The 16,654-nt window shown below is 40.4% G+C and overlaps 1 protein-coding gene across 8 annotated transcripts in view; it reads left to right on the top strand.

Moving 5' to 3' along the window:
- LOC122491615 (LIM domain containing preferred translocation partner in lipoma) overlaps window positions 1-16,654 on the top strand; it is a 679,043-nt gene that overhangs the window by 369,722 nt on the left and 292,667 nt on the right. Inside the window, exon 1 of one of the 8 annotated variants that reach the window (XM_043594617.1) lies at window positions 12,728-13,109. The exons of the other annotated variants lie outside the window; for them this stretch is intronic. The gene's annotated coding sequence lies outside the window, so the exon portion shown is untranslated. Of the gene's footprint in view, window positions 1-12,727; window positions 13,110-16,654 lie in introns of those variants that run through there. 8 annotated transcript variants of the gene reach the window in all.

Below are 16,654 nucleotides of genomic sequence, written 5' to 3'. Positions count from 1 at the left end.
TTTCACTCAGACCTGGGAAACAAAGCCGCTTATTAGCCTCTTTGTTCGAGTCATTCTGACTCATCACCCACACCGTTCATATTTATGTTCATGCATATTTCATTATTCTTTTGCCATGCTGGTGCCACAAAGAGAAATATTTGTGCTTTGAAAAGGTACCCAGAATCCCCCAATTTCTCATCAGAAAAAAATAAAACCACTTACCTCACATAAACTCACTTCAGAAAATGTGAATGCAACACTGTTGCCCAAACCACTTTCTCCTTTGAATGCCAGCTGTCCACACCGCAGCTCTACTGACCTTCTACTTCCAGCACCTGAGACCTATACCACCTCCCAGGCTGCTGGGGCTGGTGTGGGTGTTCATCTGGCCGAACAGAACGGGCTCGTGTTCTCACTCTGCTATCTGGGACCTGGATTCTCCATCTACCACTCAGCAGCTCTGTGAATGCTGGAGAGATGTTTCATTTCTCTAAGATCCTAATTTTCTCATCAGTAAGAGAGGAACGGTTATGGGGCACCTGAGTGGCTCAGTCGGTTAAGCGACCAACTCTTGGTTTCGGCTCAGGTCATGATCTCACAGTTCGTGAGTTCAAGCCCTGCTGGCACAGCTGGCAGTGCGGAGCCTGCTTGAGATTCTCTCTCTGCCTCTGCCCCACTTGGCGCTATCTCTGTCTCTCTCAAAATAAATAAATAAACTTAAAAAAAAGGGGAAAGAATAGTTACATTTATGTTATGACATGGCTAGACTTATGAGAGAGAATGCATAGATGGCATTCAACCCCGGGACTGGCCCTTACTAGGTATGGGTTTACTTCCCTTCTTGTGGATAGCTGGGGGTCTCTTTCTTTACCTGATTTTTCTCTGTGCTATGCCAGCCCCAGAGGGTCTTCCACTGCATTGTTAAGGAGAGGAAAATGGCCTGCAGTCATCTTTCCAGATCCTTTCCAGTTCAGTGATGCCTCAAATCACTACCAGCAATCTCTGCTGCATTGTGATGTCCATTTCCTTGTGTGTTTCTTAGGCTTTCATAATCTCCTATGAATGGAGCGTGGGATCTGGAGGACCTGGCTTCCAGGCCTAACTCTCAGAATATCCTACTAGTTGACCCATGCCAAATGATTTCCTTCTACTTATGTATGTTTGTATGTATGTATGTATGTATGTTAAGTTTATTTATTTATTTTGAGAGATAAAGAATGAACAAGCAGAGGAGGGGCAGAGAGACAGGGAGAGGGGAAAGTCCCAAGCAGGCTCCATGCTGTCAGCACAGAGCCCAATGTAGGGCTTGAACCCATGAACCATGAGATCATAACCTGAGCCGAAACCAAGAGTCAGGCCCTTAATGGACTGAGCCACCCAGGCCCCCCAAAACCTTCCTCTATATTTAAATGATAGTCCTATCCCTTAAGTCTCTCCAGAATTGCATTGACTGGGGTCATTCATTTCTGCCTCAGTTTATTGGATACTCAGTATTGAGGGCATCCATTTCTGTTTTCTTCCTTTTATGTGATTCAATGTTTGTACATTCCCATTGTTACTTCTGCAGTAGTAACCAGGTAACATTTCTGAGCCTGGCTGATCTAGAGGCCCTTCAAGTCTGAGCTTCCTTCTTGATAATGGCAATTCAGTACTTGAACTTAATATCTTAACATTTGCAAAGTTCCTTCATTTATTCATTAGCATTGAACTCTCACAAAAGCTCCTGGAGATGGGGATTCTTAGGTACATTTTAGAGATGAGGAAACAGGCTGAGAGATGAAATGATTTGCTCCAGAGTCCTATAGCAGGTGCAGCATACCTTAGATTTCAAACAGCATCCTTCTTCTGGTCTAATGCCCTGGCCTTTCTTCTGAATGTAAATGGGACTCCCAGCCTGAGTTAGAAAGTCTGTGTGCTCATTAGTACCTAAGCGAATCTGTCTTTCCATGCAGAAGAATGAGATGAGACTTGGGAGCATTTTCTTAAGCCTACAAGATCTGCATTTGTGTCCCTTTCTAATATATTCCTAACCTTAAATTCCTTCTTAAGCTCCAAGAACATTTTACTCAGTGTAGAAATTCACTGTTGCCATTGGCTTCTTCAGAGCTTAGCCGTGCACATTTCTTCATTGTGATTGGCAGGAGAGGTCCACTCAGTCCCTGAATGTACATTTTCTTGGACATGGTCTCAGGAATCATTCGCTATAAAAGAAAGTGCACTTGCTGTAAAAAGCACCCGTGATTTTTTTTTTCCCTTCCTTTGAATGCAATGCCATCTACCTTTACTAATCCACTGAGCTTCTCCGTACATGTCCCTGTCACTCAAAAATGTAAGAGAACAGCATGGTGTAGATAGAGCACTGGGCAAGTCAGAAGAGCAGATTCCAAAGCCACCTCTTCCACTAGTTAAATATTTGACTTTGGAATATCACTTCACTTCTCTGAACATCTAGTTCATCTCTTGTTTTTTTTATTTTTATTTTTTTAATGTGTATTTATTTTTGAGAGAGAGGGAGAGACAGAGCGTGAGCAGGGGAGGGGCAGAGAGAGAGGGAGACACGGAATCCAAAGCAGGCTCCAGGCTCTGAGCTGTCATCACAAAGCCCGACGCGGGGCTCAAACTCACAAACTGCGAGATCATGACCTGAGCCGAAGTCGGACGCTTAACCGACTAAGCCCCCCAGGCGCCCCTAGTTCATCTCTTATGAAGGACCAAACTAGATCATTTCTAAGGTTCTTTTCAACTCCAGTGGTTGGTAAATTCTCCAGCGTATTGGTCTCCTTCCTAGTTTATTGGAATACTATCGTTTATTCTTTTCATTTTGCAGGGAAATGCTTATTGCATGTAAAGTTAGGAGGCTTTACTTATTCCACACCTATTTATGGAGTACCGACTATGCGCAATATAATGGAAGTGTAAGAGATGTTTGGAGGAGGGAGACATCCAGAAGAGGAAACTGTGTATGAGTAATGATATGGCAGTTTGAAAGTACAAGTTTTGATGAGAATGGGGCATGGCTGAGAATTTATAAGGCATGGAGGTGAGCAGGTGGATATGAGGCTGTGTAGAAGAGTGGATCGACCTGAGTTTGGAGGGTCTCCACAATGTGTATTTCACACGCATGCACACACATATATCCGTGCCCCTTTTCAGGGTGTCCTGACTCTTGCTCTTTTTACTTTAGCAAGCAGCTAACCCTGCTAAGATTACGTAGATTTATACATTTGAGGAGGAATCCCTTAAAAAAGACGGGGAACGTCAGGTGTACCAGAACCTTTGCTCCCATTAAGGGTATCATTTTGGGTTGTAAGAGTTAATCTCCCCTACTGGCTGTGACTTGCTCCAAGACGAGGATTTTTATATATTCTTTCTTGAATTTCTAACACAGAGCTCATTTCCACCATGGTTGATGCGCAGGAGTAAATGCTTGTTGCATTGAATTGCTGCCTAAATTCCTAGGAAGGAAGATGGTAGTTTTTCTCATACAGAATAACTAGGAGATTTTTTTTTTTTAATGAGCTACCAAAATCAAAAAAAAAAAACCGCAATGGAAAAATTGACAGCCTGGATCTGTAATCTAAGTGACCTGACAATTAAAAGAACTTATTACCGTGTTAGCCTGCCAGATGGATCTCCTTGAAATGCAGCGTGCGGTGCTTCTGAACACAATTCAAGTGCAGTCTTCCTTTTCTACCCGCCCCATGTTTGTTGCGTTTGGGAAAGAAGCAGTTTTATTTGAACTAAACCCACTCATCTCAAGTGTGTTTAATGACAGCAGGATGTGACAGATAAAATAAAATCCTACAGCCTCATTTGATGTTTGTTTTAATTCCAGACCTTAGTGAAAGGAGACAGGATAAAACAACGTGGTTCAAATGGAGGAGTTTAAAATAAATTATCTATTGTCACAAACTTATCTATTTCTCTCCAAGGAAATTTAAGAGGGCAGATAATGTGAACAATAATGGTAGTTGTAGTTGAGATTTATAGAGTACTTCCCACGTTATAGAGTGGATTTATGTCCATCTTATTCTACCCTCCCGGCAAGTCTGTGAGTTTGCATGGCCAGGAACTATTGTCTCAGCATTACACACAATGTTGAGTGAGTTGCCCCAAATTGTACTTCGAAAGTGGCAGGAAGGGGTCTCATTCTTGGTCCTATTGATTTTGAACCCAGTGATCCCTCCACTGATCAGTGCTGGCCCACCACTCACACACGTGTGCAGTACGGTGGAGGCATCCTGCTCCTTAACTTTACCGAAACACATACACGTATGGAGTATGTGAATAAATGCTCATCACAACATATTCCACCAATCAGGAGTATGTAGACTAGAACTTAAAGTGTTCTCTCAGTATGCACTCTTGTTTATTTCTGCTGCACACCCTTCACTGACTCCGTACTTTTTTCGTAATCAGTGTTTCAGTTTGTTATGCATCTTTCCTGTCTTTTAACAAGTACATAAATACACACAGCTATGGGTATGACTATATAGGTCACATTTATTTTAAACATAAGTGTTATGATATTAGCTTCAATTTACTTTTGATTCTAGATCTTTTCATGCCAGTAAATGGGGATTGCACATACTGTTTTTAACACCTAGCCCGTACTCCATAGTATGGGCGTACCATCATGTGTTTCTTCTACTGAAGGGCATTGAGGGTAGGCATCCCTTTATTGTAAATATTAAGGTGGGTTTCCTCGAATGTGTATCTTTGCGTTTGTGTGAAGCTAGAATTAGGCATCCGAAACTGGAACTGCTTGTTTTTTTGTTTTATTGGGTTTTTTTGAGGTTTATCAAAAGTAAGTCTCAGCTCCCCCCGCCATGTTTTAGAATCCTCATATTAGCTCATGTTAGCAACCTGTCCTTCCACTTAGTTGCTTGGGGATGTGTTGTTCAGACCAATGCAGACACTTCTTTCAACAGATACTTGTGGCCAGGAGAGTAAATGTTGGGAAGGTTATTTTCCATGGCTCTGTGGTTTGGATACAGGCCCTCACCATGGAGGAAGAATAAGGTATTCTCGTGACAGTTTTATTTACTTAAAACAGCCACACACTTCACTCAGCTAGAATAAGGTATTTAATACAGTAATAAAAAAAAATCTACTGTAATTAAAAATGTGAATAGTGTAATCCACTAAAAAATACCTTTAGCTTATTCTTTGTTCAGAAACAAGGGTGTTGCATAATCAGGCTTGAAAGATATATGATTAAACCTTCTGTACTGACTATATGATCTCAAGGTCCAGAGAGTTAATTCTACCTCCCAAGCCTCCTGCCTCTTACAACCTTTCCTTGCTGTTTTGTACAGGAGGTAATCAAAAGGGGCTAAAATTTGAAAATGTGGCATGGAAGAGACGAGAGCTAATCTGAATGGTTCATGTGGTTTTTACAAGATTGAAAGCAGAAATGAAAAATAAAGTCTCACTCTCTTTATTCCATTTTCCTTTTCATTGTGTTAAAAGACCTTATTATTTTTTTTGTTTCTTTTTATTTTTAATATTTTTTTAAGTTTATTTATTTTTGAGAAAGAAAGCATGTAAAAGCGGATGGGGGCAGGGGCAGGGAGAGAGAGAAAGAGAGTGAGAGAGGGATGGAATCCCAAACAGCCTCCACACTCTCAGCACGGAGCCCACTGTGGGACTCAAACTCATGAACCTGGTAAGAGCATGACCTGAGCTGAAACTAAGAGACGCTCAACCAACTGAGCCACCCAGGCACCCCAGGCTTGGTTATGTTTTTTAAACCATGGTATGCCAGTATGGTTAGAATCATGTTTGTCTAAGTTCTTTTAAAATAAAGAAATAGCTCCTTGGGTCTGTTGTAGTGAGGTTCTTTCAGGGTGCAGGAAGCCAAGAAGTGCTCAGAGTTAGTTACCTCAGTTGACTTTAGATTATGAAAATTTATGGTAAGGATACAAAGAGAAGGAAGGAAGTCCAACCACCATGTCCACAGCCAGACAACGCAGCCACATGGAAAGTGAGAATATCGCTGAGGACATAACAATAGCTGATTTTGTCATCCCTCAAAAGTAAACCCCTGGTGTTTCCTTATCCACTAGGTCTCCATTCCTAGGGCTTAGATTCTCTCAGGTTTTCTTTCTCTTTCCAGTTGCTGCTCCTGGGTAGTGTCCTTCTGGACAGGACACTATGATTTTCGCTCCCTAACGTCCTCTGCTTCCTCGGAGCTTCTTCATGCTACTCTGTGTGTCTCTGGTTTCCCGTCCATTCCATTTCTGCTACCAGCCTGCTGCGCCTTGCCTTCAGATGTTCCAAACAATAAGGCCCCTTAATTGTAGCTGGTTCTTCTCCAATAAAAATTGGGAAGGAGTTCTTCCTCCAGCACATCTCCTGTTGCTGGTTTTGGTTCAGTCTCTCATCCAGTTAATTGTGGCCAGAATTCAGAATTACCTGTTACAGAGCTGTGGGAAATGTATTTCTTTTAAACAGACAGACGCCCTTTTGAAGCTGTTACCTCAAACAGAGCTGTGGACGTGGTAGAGACACAACCTTTTATGTACCTTTTATGTAAGAGTGTGTACCAACCCAGAGCTACCAAAAAGAGACAGACAAAAACCATTGCCACTGGCTGCAAGATAAAGGTCAGCAGAAAGGCTGGGTGAGCATTCATTGTTGTGACTTCAAGGGACACAGCAAACAGTCCCCCTCCTCTCGACCCATGTTCAAGAAGCCATTGACAAACAGCTGAGTCAGGCGGATAGAGACCAAACTGTCAGTCCGGGGGCTGATAAAAGTGCCTTGGGTGACTGTGTAGGTTTGAGGTCAAGAGAAATTACTACATAGGTTTGCCCTCCTGACAGTGGTCAGCACTGGCCACCTGCAAGCCTCTCCTGAGGTGGGACTGCCCTAGCCACAAACAATTTGGAGTCTGGAAAAACAGAGAAAAGCATGCTCTTGTGTAGGCAACAATTCTGAATGGAGGTTGGAAAGGAGCTGAACCATACGTGCCCTATTTCTGTCCTCAAAGTCGGCAATCAATTAAGTCACTGGGCTGACTCCTCAGTAAGCTTCTCATCAGGAGAGGAATGTGTGAAGGACGAATAGCTTTATGAATATTTCTCCATGGAAGATCCCTCCCCATGGAAAACTTTAGAGCAGGGGAAGAACATCTCCCTTGCATTTAATGATAGTAGTATTCAAGGTGTTGATATGTGGGCCTAGCCTCCAGCCTGTTATAACCAAATAGGCTTCAGGGACTAGATAAAGGACTAGATAAAGGTGATGTTTTGTAAAGGCGAAGAGACTCCAGATGGCCAAAAGCAAATGACTAAAAGGAGGACACATTCTGTGCAAATGCAAGTGAGGTGACATGTGCAGGTGAGGTCTGGGATGTAGCTGTCTGGGGGGATCTTAGAGTAGACATGAACGGTCAGTGGGATTGCAAGGGAGGAGTGGTTATGAAGTCAGGGTCAACTGAATATGGGAGATAGGATTTCTCCCCCAAGGTTTCCAAGTTCACAAATTCTTTAAGGTAGGGCTGTGTTCTTCTCCTTTTTCTAGTGCCTCATCCTTGGCTCTAGGTCCATGTTCCGCTGGTACTTAGTTTCCACTATACTTCCAAAAGAATAACAATTCTATACCACTGTTGGGTAGCACCCTCGCCAGGCTTATGTTCACTGAAAGACAGTGTGGGCCATGTGATTACTCCTAGTGTTCACATATAAACAAAAGCTCGTGTGGGCTTGCCTCCAATGTTGGTATCACATCACAACCTTGTTCCTTTATCTGCAATAAGATATGCCTACTTTGACAGATTTTCAGGTGATTTTGTAAAACCATTTTGGCCAATCCAGGCATTAGGAGGAATGCTTTCTGATGTGTAGTCTTTGTGAAATTTAGTTGGCATCTAACATGGAAAATTTCCCATAAGATCACGATGAATAAAGGAAATCACCATCATCAGTAAAGATTTATATTTCAAGTAATGTTCACACCGTAATGACTCTTTAAGGTAGATAAGGACACTTTTTTTGTATTTGCTTTTTTTACAGGTTATAAAGCTAACAGCCAAAGAGGTTTGGTTAAAACTCATAAAGTAAAATCCTCGCAGGAGAAAGTGGCTTCCTGGACACTTCTACATTGCTTGTACCATAACATCAAATGTCAGGTTCCTCACAAGTGGCCCTCCATACACAAACAAATCTATGCGTATAGGGCAAGTAAGCTCCTGCCCAAGTAAACATTCCTTCAAAACACCAACACCCCATAGGATGAAATAGCAATATGCACAAATGCATCATACTGTACAACTATCTGGTAAACAGAATTAATACAGCAATGTGCCCATTAGAAAGCAATTATGGGATATTATTAGAGCTTTGATAACTTTTAAAAGGTTTTATTCTATTTCTGTTCATTCAAAGCTAGTATTTCTAATAGCTCTCTTAAAATCCTGAATAGTAGGGGCGCCTGGGTGGCGCAGTCGGTTAAGTGTCTGACTTCAGCCAGGTCACGATCTCGCGGTCCGTGAGTTCGAGCCCCGCGTCAGGCTCGGAGCTGATGGCTCAGAGCCTGGAGCCTGCTTCCGATTCTGTGTCTCCCTCTCTCTCTGCCTCTCCCCCGTTCATGCTCTGTCTCTCTCTGTCCCAAAAATAAATAAACGTTGAAAAAAAAATTTTTTTAAATCCTGAATAGTATTTTTATTTGTTCATAAATATGTTGTCAAGTGTATATTGTGTCTTAGGGTTGGGGAGAAAGAATTCGAGGAATCAAATAGAAATAAAAATGTATTGTTGGAAAACATATGGAAGTTCCTTTACTCACAAACTTTCAAACTTTTGCAGATATGGACAAAGCTGTTGGCCAGAGTATGCAAGTCATTTCTACCTGCTACTAAAAGGTGGTGTGGGCGGGAGATTATATACCGAGGCCCAGGGTTTAGAGACAAAGTAATTATGGAGTAGTCCTTAACCTGTATGCGAGAATGGGAGCTTTTGTAATGTAGTTAATAGAACTTTCCATATTATGCAAAAGGATTAATAAGATTTAACTTTATATTCTTGGTGACTTCTCCACTAGCCAAGATCTCTGATGAAGAACAATTAGAAAATTATAGAATTGTGTTTCTTTTCACTCTTCCCTTATATGATTATAAGGGGCTTATGTCTTGATTGCTTTTGCTAATAATAAGTATGTTAGGGAGTTTTGGAATATCACGCATCTTGATTTTCACATGGAGGAGCAGGACTCCACAAACAACTTTTCTGTGCTTTGAGTCGTTTTATATGTAAAAGAATATTGTTTTGAAAATGAGCCTTGATGGTGATGGTGCCTTTTGAATCTGGGTCATATTTCATATGTTAGCTTTAATAGCTATTCAATGATCAGATTTTGGTGATATCACAGTCACATCTCTGAAAGTATTTTCTGTGTTTTGGCTTCCTTCCTATTGCCATACATACCACATTCCTGGGTTTTTCTGCTGGGCTCAAAAAGTCATGCTCTCTCTTTATGTAAATTACACCAAGATTGCCACTAATCATATTCAGGAAGCTAACGATAATATATGCTTGAGTTATGGAGTTTTTTTAATATCATGCCGTGAGATACGATGCCAAATCAGGTCTCTTTTTGCTTTTAATTAGTCAGCAACATTTATTTAATGCCTACTAAGCTCAGAGCAAGGAGAGTGGGGAGTGGAGAAGGGCAGAAAGTAGATCTAAACACAAATAGACTATCATCTCCAGAATAGCTTTCAGTGTCTTTATGAATACAGAAAACAGATAAACGAAAGGATTAAGAAAACTTAAAAGCAAAATCTAAATGAGTGCAAATTGGTCTGGTAAAAACTGAGTTATATAAATGCAAAGAGGATGCAAATTAGGGAAACTGGAAGTTCAGTGTCTAAAACTGCTCTCTTTCTACTTTTATTTTCATAATACTTCGCCATGAGAATTGTTAGAAGTCACAGCACCATACACTTCAGGGAGGAGAATTTCCTGGTTCAGTTGTACCGTTTAGAGAAGTGAACCCAATGCTTGGTACTTTCTGGAGAGTTGAAGCTGCAGTTTTCTGAGTCCCTGTTCATCTTTCCTCGTTATCATTAAAACTCCTGTAACCTTGCATATGTTGCTTAACCTCTCTGTGCCTCAGTTTCCACATCTGTAACACAAAGATGGTAATAGGACCTATCTCATAGGATGGTTAGAGGAGTATTAAATGTGTAAAACTGTATTCTAGTCTTTGAAGCACCTTTTCCCCCCATTAATTTCTTTGAGATTGAAATGCATCCCATAATCGATATGATGAGAAATCATTGTGTTACAGATTAACTGGCACCAACTATTTCTGTCTTGGTGGTAAAAACATAATAGTGAATCTTATGGACAAAGGCATCATACTGCGTGTGTAAAGTGCTTATTAGAACAGAGCCTGGCATACAATAGGTCTTGTAGAGTGATACTTTTATCATTGTCTGAATACCATATTTGTGGCTTATATTGGCTCCTAATCTTAGAGATGTGTGCAGTACGAGACAGATATACTTGGAATTCTTGGTCTTTGGTCAAGTAAATAGGGCCTGGAAGAGTTACCAGTGACTTCACAACTGGTAAATGACAGATCTAGGTTATAAACTCAGGCTGTTTTATGTATTCTTCATCCATCACATCCGAGTCCTACTATGTTGTGTGAACTTTGAGTACTAGGGTTGAGGGATAACCAAGGCCAGGGAGCTTGTTTCTCTGGCTGAACTGAAATGCCCGAAGAGAAGCTAGGGGAATGTAAAGACATAAACAGTAAGTCAGTAAGCAAAGTCAGGGAGTGAAATAGAATAAAAGGGGCAGATGCGGGGTATATGGAATAATGTTTGCTGGGAGGATCAGGTAATGCTTCTCAGAGGAGCTGACTTCTGAAATGACACCTCAGCATGAAACTGAGACCTCTCTCCTGCAGAACAATGAAGAAGCAGGAAGGAGCTTGAATCTTTAAAGAACTAGAGCGAGCCAAGGTGGGCCATGGGAATAGATGCCTTCAGTCCTATGACGGGAGATAGATACTTGTGATTTTAGGCTTCAGATTGCCGATGCTGAGTTTTGTCTCTGAGGAGCAAAGAATCCGGGTGTTCTTTACCATACCTTTATAAGCTTGTGCTTTGGGGGTACTTTAGGGACGTTCTTGCATTCTGAAGAGAGAGAAGTGAGCACACGGCATGTTTTCTTTTCTACATGAGTATGCTGCAGAACGGAGATATGAAATGATTTTTCCTAGTAAGTTTTCCAATTATCCTACAGTTCTACCGATAGCTAGTTGAGTCACATACTTATTCCTAGGTGTCAATTTTGGAGGGTTTTTAAAGGCTTAAAGTCTTCCAAGTGGAAATTTCCAATACTATGAATCCTTAAGTTGTAACTCTTCATAGTCTATGGATTTGTTCCATAAAAGAAATCATTAGTGATTATTTTCTACTTCTGTGGTTCTTTAGTATTGCCTCTCGTGGTATCAGCCATTTAGAAATATCAATTCTCTCTTGAAATAGCCCATCAAATGATGACTCATGTCAAGCCAAGAGTTTATTTATGCCTCTTTTCATGATTAGCAACACCTGTTTAATCTAATCACACACATATATATGTACACACACACACACACACACACACACACAGGTAATCTATTTATGTCCAAATTTATTTCCAACTTTTATTTCCAGTATTTGGTGCCTGCATCATAGTTCATACTCATAACTCTAAATCTGGCTTCAGCTATGACATAAATCTTTCTAAGTCAGACACCTTTAATGACATTAATTTAGGTGGAGGTAGTCTTTGGGGATCCTATCTGCATAATCATGCGTAATTTACTTTTTTACTGAACCCAACTTTTTTTATTTATAAAATGTGGAAGTTGAAATAAATGAATTTTCCAGCTCTGTGATTTATAATGTCACTGTCAATTTATCTACTGAGGAGCATCATCGAAATTGGTCATTGGTAGAAAGTGTTCAGTGGCTCAGAATCTGGCAAAACATTTCACTTTTATGAAATTTCAGCAAATATAATTGAGCATCTTGTGTGTACCAGGCTCCATAATAAGAATGCAAGCATGTAAGACCTTTTTCCAGCAACCGGGAGGTGAACTTGGTAACTCAGAATTTTCTTATAACAGTTTTTTTTTAGATAGAGTTCACTTACCATATAATTCACAGACTGAAATTATTTCTGAAGGAGATAATCAGTACATTCACTCAACAAATATGCATTGAGTATCTGCCATACACCAAAGACTCTCTAGGTGCTGGAGTTAGGGACTAACAACAGTTATATAAAACCTAGCCTCTCACAGAATGTCCCTCAATAGACAATTGTCCATATGATGTTAGAGACTGATATTCAGGATCAGCAAAGGGTACTCTGGAAGCTCATGGGGCAGATAATGAAAACCTGGTCTTGGTGGACCTTGGGAGGTTTCTGAGAGGTGGTCATCTCCAAACAGAGGTCTGAGAAACCTGTGGGAGTTTGCTAGGTTGATGGCACAGGGAAAGCAAACGCAGGGGGCTTCTGGAAGAGGAAAGAGAGAGAGGTAAAACCTAGGTAAACCACAAGAGCTTGGTAAGGTTACAGCATGGGGGGAAGTATGGGAAGGACAGTTTCTGCTGGCCCTGAAGGGGAGAGAGAGTGTTGATGTGTGCTTACATGGAGCTGTGTATGTCTTACTATGAGGTCACAGAGAAGGGTGAGGCCAGGAAGAGGATGTGACATTTGAGTTAGGTCACAAAGGGTTTCTAGGAGTTTTTGAAACAGACTACAGGTAGTCCAGGCAAAAGGAACTATAATTGCAACAATAAATGTGTGTAAAAGAATGGTGTTTGCAGCTTGGTAAGGAACTGGATGTACTTGGAGAATGAAGTATGTGGAACAGAGAAAGAATATAGTACAAAGAATACATTGGTGAGGATCGGCAGGACAGCTTGGATTCTGTGCAATGCCGTAAATTTGTACATTGGGCTCTTTATTGTGCTGGCAGCTGGGGCTGTTAGGGGTAGCAGTTTGGGAGAAGACTGGAGCACTGAAGGTTTCAGAGAAGAAATTAGAAGTGTGCTCTAGAAAGAGAATTCTGGATATCCTTCTATTGGAGGAGCCCTGGATTGTGAATGAAACTCAGAGGTAAGTCACAGGATTATTTAGGATAGTGCTTAACTAGCTAGTATTTTGTAGGAGTTCTACCTGTCAATTACTCCTTGCACCAGAGAAGGATCATTTTCAATATTAAGAAATAAAAATTAAGTAAAACACATGGGATGATAACCAGTAGACATTGAAAACTTACTATGTTACTATTTGATTCTCCTCACCACTCAGTGAGGTGACCTATTATATCCCTCCATTTTACAGATGAGATTGTGTCCCAGAGAGATATAACTTGCTAAACTAGCAAGGTGCAGAGATGGCATTTTAGCCAATATGGTCTAGCTCCCAATCTGAACATTTGAATTGATGACCTAATAACCAATCAAAAATACCAACAATAGTTGCGTTTGCGAAGTTTGGGCAGAGGGTTTTGTTTTGTTTTGTTTTGTTTTGTTTTGTTTTGTTTTGTTTTTGTTTTGTTGCAACTCAATGATTCCTTGATTTTGTAACCATTACCCAATCTAATTTTAGGACGTTTCTTTCACTCCAAAGAGAAATCACGTACCTATTTGTAGTCAATCTCTGTTCTTACTTCCAACCCTACGGTAACCCCAAATGGACTTTGGTGTTAATGTCTTTAAATGACTAGGACTTCAGTTTAGTGATGGTTTGTTTTGAATAATAGCACTATGATAGTCTAATTCACTAATCTAGGTGTGTAAAAGTTTGAACTTATAGTTTTGAATAACTGCATGCAATTAATGTAATCTAGTCATAATTTGGGGCAGAGAAGGGTACAATTGCCAGTTTCTGTGTCAGTCACTGATCATGCGCACAGAAGACACCCACAGACCATGCCCTTGAATTCTCTGTCTTTCAGGGAGACAGACATATGGTCAGATTCTTGAATGACAGTGAAAAATGGAATTCTTCTAGAAATCCTGGTGCATTTATTGAAAGACGTGTGTTAAACTTCTTTCTGCTGGAAGCCATTGGATTGTTTATAAAAATCTAGTATGTATGAAGCATTTGGAATGCTTAGCATTTTGAGGATAAAATCCACATCAATTTAAAATATAATAAAACTCCCCACCCAGAATAGAGTAGTAATTGCCAGGCACAGAAGAGCCCAGCTGTGGAGTGGCTTAGAGGATAGTTGGTCTCAGGCAGAGATTACCAGATAGGACACTGGTACACAAGTAATGGTAATTCCCAAATTACTGTACCTATTTGGTAGCACATGCATCTAAAATGGCTTAAAATAAAAATTGCAAATGCACCAGATTTGATCAATCTTAGTATTTCTTTCTCTTATTCTCCCAGTCCCGAGTTAAAAATAAAACCCGCCTGCCTCATTTTCCTGTGTGTTCGTTAGTAGGATTAACTAGAGTTCTCAACAGGAAAGCAATCGATGTAGTAGACGACATTGTATAGTGGGTGAGAGCCCGGTAGAGATAATTATACAGTCACTCCCACTATATTACCCTTCAAAGAAACTGAGCCTAATATTCTCCTAAGCAATTTAACCAACTTCTAAAAAAATGTATAAGATATTATTGAGAGAACGAAATAGCTACTGTATATAATCAGGAGGGAGAATTATAGCAAATTATAATACTCATTTGATAAGTGTATAAAGAGCTACGCTCAAAGCTCTGTATTGTACCTCCTAAGTAATTGTTCAGTTGTGCTAACTGTCCTTAAAATAGGAGAAGAGATAAAGAACTGTTTAAAAAAAAAAGCAACTGTTATAGTTGTTCAGTAAGGTTTTCCCCTCTGGCCATAGATTGAGTCTAATTTCATGCTCCATGAGAATCAAGCATACGTTTGGTCTTCATATTTAATAGTGATGATATCTTTGCCTTTCCAAAGATAATGTCCATGCAGAAACATAGACACCAATAAAACTAGATGTGTTGAAAATGTGTTCGAAGAGCTTATCCCTTGTAGGTTTGTGTGCATACGGATGTTGTATGTCTGAGTTCACTGCACATATATGCCAGTATTTTCAAAAGATAGGCCTGTCTGCAGACCTACCAATAATTATTTCAAGATAACTTAAAGGAGGCCCAGACATCTGCTAAGTTGTCTATTTATATCGAAAGGAGTTGGCAGGAATACAAGGGTCAATTTCCCTTTGGTTTGCTTTAAACAAAATAAGAAGCCCAATATGTAAACTTTAAGAGACTTAAATCTTTGAACACTTTCTTTGAGTTTGTAATTCTTGTGCCCCCACTTTCATCAAACAAAAAACAAACTAATCTAATTGCTGTTAGGAGAAGCCTGACCCCATATTTGCTGAAAGCAGTTGTTTTAAAGGTGTCAGCTACCTTCGATGGAAAACCTTAGATCCTTCTCTCACTACCTATGTGTCCTTCAGCAAGCAGCAATCTCCAGAAGGACCTCAGTTTCTGATGTCAAAATGGTTATAATCATACAGAGCCTACCTCATGCTGTTGTTACGAAGTATAACTACACTACGTGTGGATAGTAAAGCACTGTGCCTCTAACATGCTTATCGCTCATCAACTTAAGTCCCATATTCATGCACATCTTGAACATTTCTAACAAAGTGCTGTTACTGAGATAGCAATTATGGCATCATTGACATTGTCACACATGCACATGGGCACTTACTTGGAAGAAAATCCTGGATACCAGTGTCTTTGGTCATTGCTCTTGTTGGCTGAGAGATGACGGCATTATGGAAACAAACAAACAGACAGACATGGAACTCCCATGATCTTCAGTTGCAAAGTGATTGAAAGAGTTAAACTGAATAGGAAGAAGCTTTAGGAATGCTTCCAATTTGTTTCACTTATATTTTTCATTGTGTATAAGTAGTGGATGACACAGAATAAAAGACGTAGTATGTATAAATAATTTTAAGACATTTCTTTAAGCATACGATAAAAATTCTATGTAATAATAAAACACTGTGTCATCATTTCTGTAGTAGTGGGTTGTTTGTTGGTTGGTTTCTGCTGCTGCAGTAACTGATGGTACATTTTATGACCAGTGGCATCTTTTTTGATGGCATATCATAGTAAGTACTCGGTAAATGTTAGTAGTTGTAATTAGTGTTTGGGTTAAGGTTAATGTGGTAGGTACATTGTTGACGTTAAGAGCCCTAAAGTCTTTGAATTGGAGGAGTGTGTGTTTAAGGAACACCTTGGGTTGACCAGAAGTCTCAAGCCCCTGACTTGTAGCTATATCAGCATGACTGCCTCAGTCCGTTTGGTGACGATTGCACTGGTTGGGCTGAAATTCACGTCTGCCCGATGCATCCATGCTGCACTCTTCTTTTGATTACGAGAGTTAAATGTGAATAATAGAAGTGAAAGTATTTTGTAAACCAAAGTAAGAGGTATCAGGTAAGGTAGTCCAAGCCGTGGCAGCAAATACTCCGAAATCCCAATGCTTAAAACAAAGGTTCGTTTCTTGTGCTACTTGTTCATAGTGGGTCAGAAGGGCTTCCTTGCAGGATGAAGGAATGGGCACCATCTCTAACATTGCTGGCCCCCACCCCAGAGTAAAAGAGCTCTGAGGATCTTGACCTGGCAAATGCATGCCCTGGCCTG

This window comes from Prionailurus bengalensis, chromosome C2 (assembly GCF_016509475.1).
Source record: "Prionailurus bengalensis isolate Pbe53 chromosome C2, Fcat_Pben_1.1_paternal_pri, whole genome shotgun sequence".
In the NCBI taxonomy this organism is placed as follows: domain Eukaryota; kingdom Metazoa; phylum Chordata; class Mammalia; order Carnivora; family Felidae; genus Prionailurus; species Prionailurus bengalensis.
This window is presented reverse-complemented; position numbering and strand designations above follow the sequence as displayed.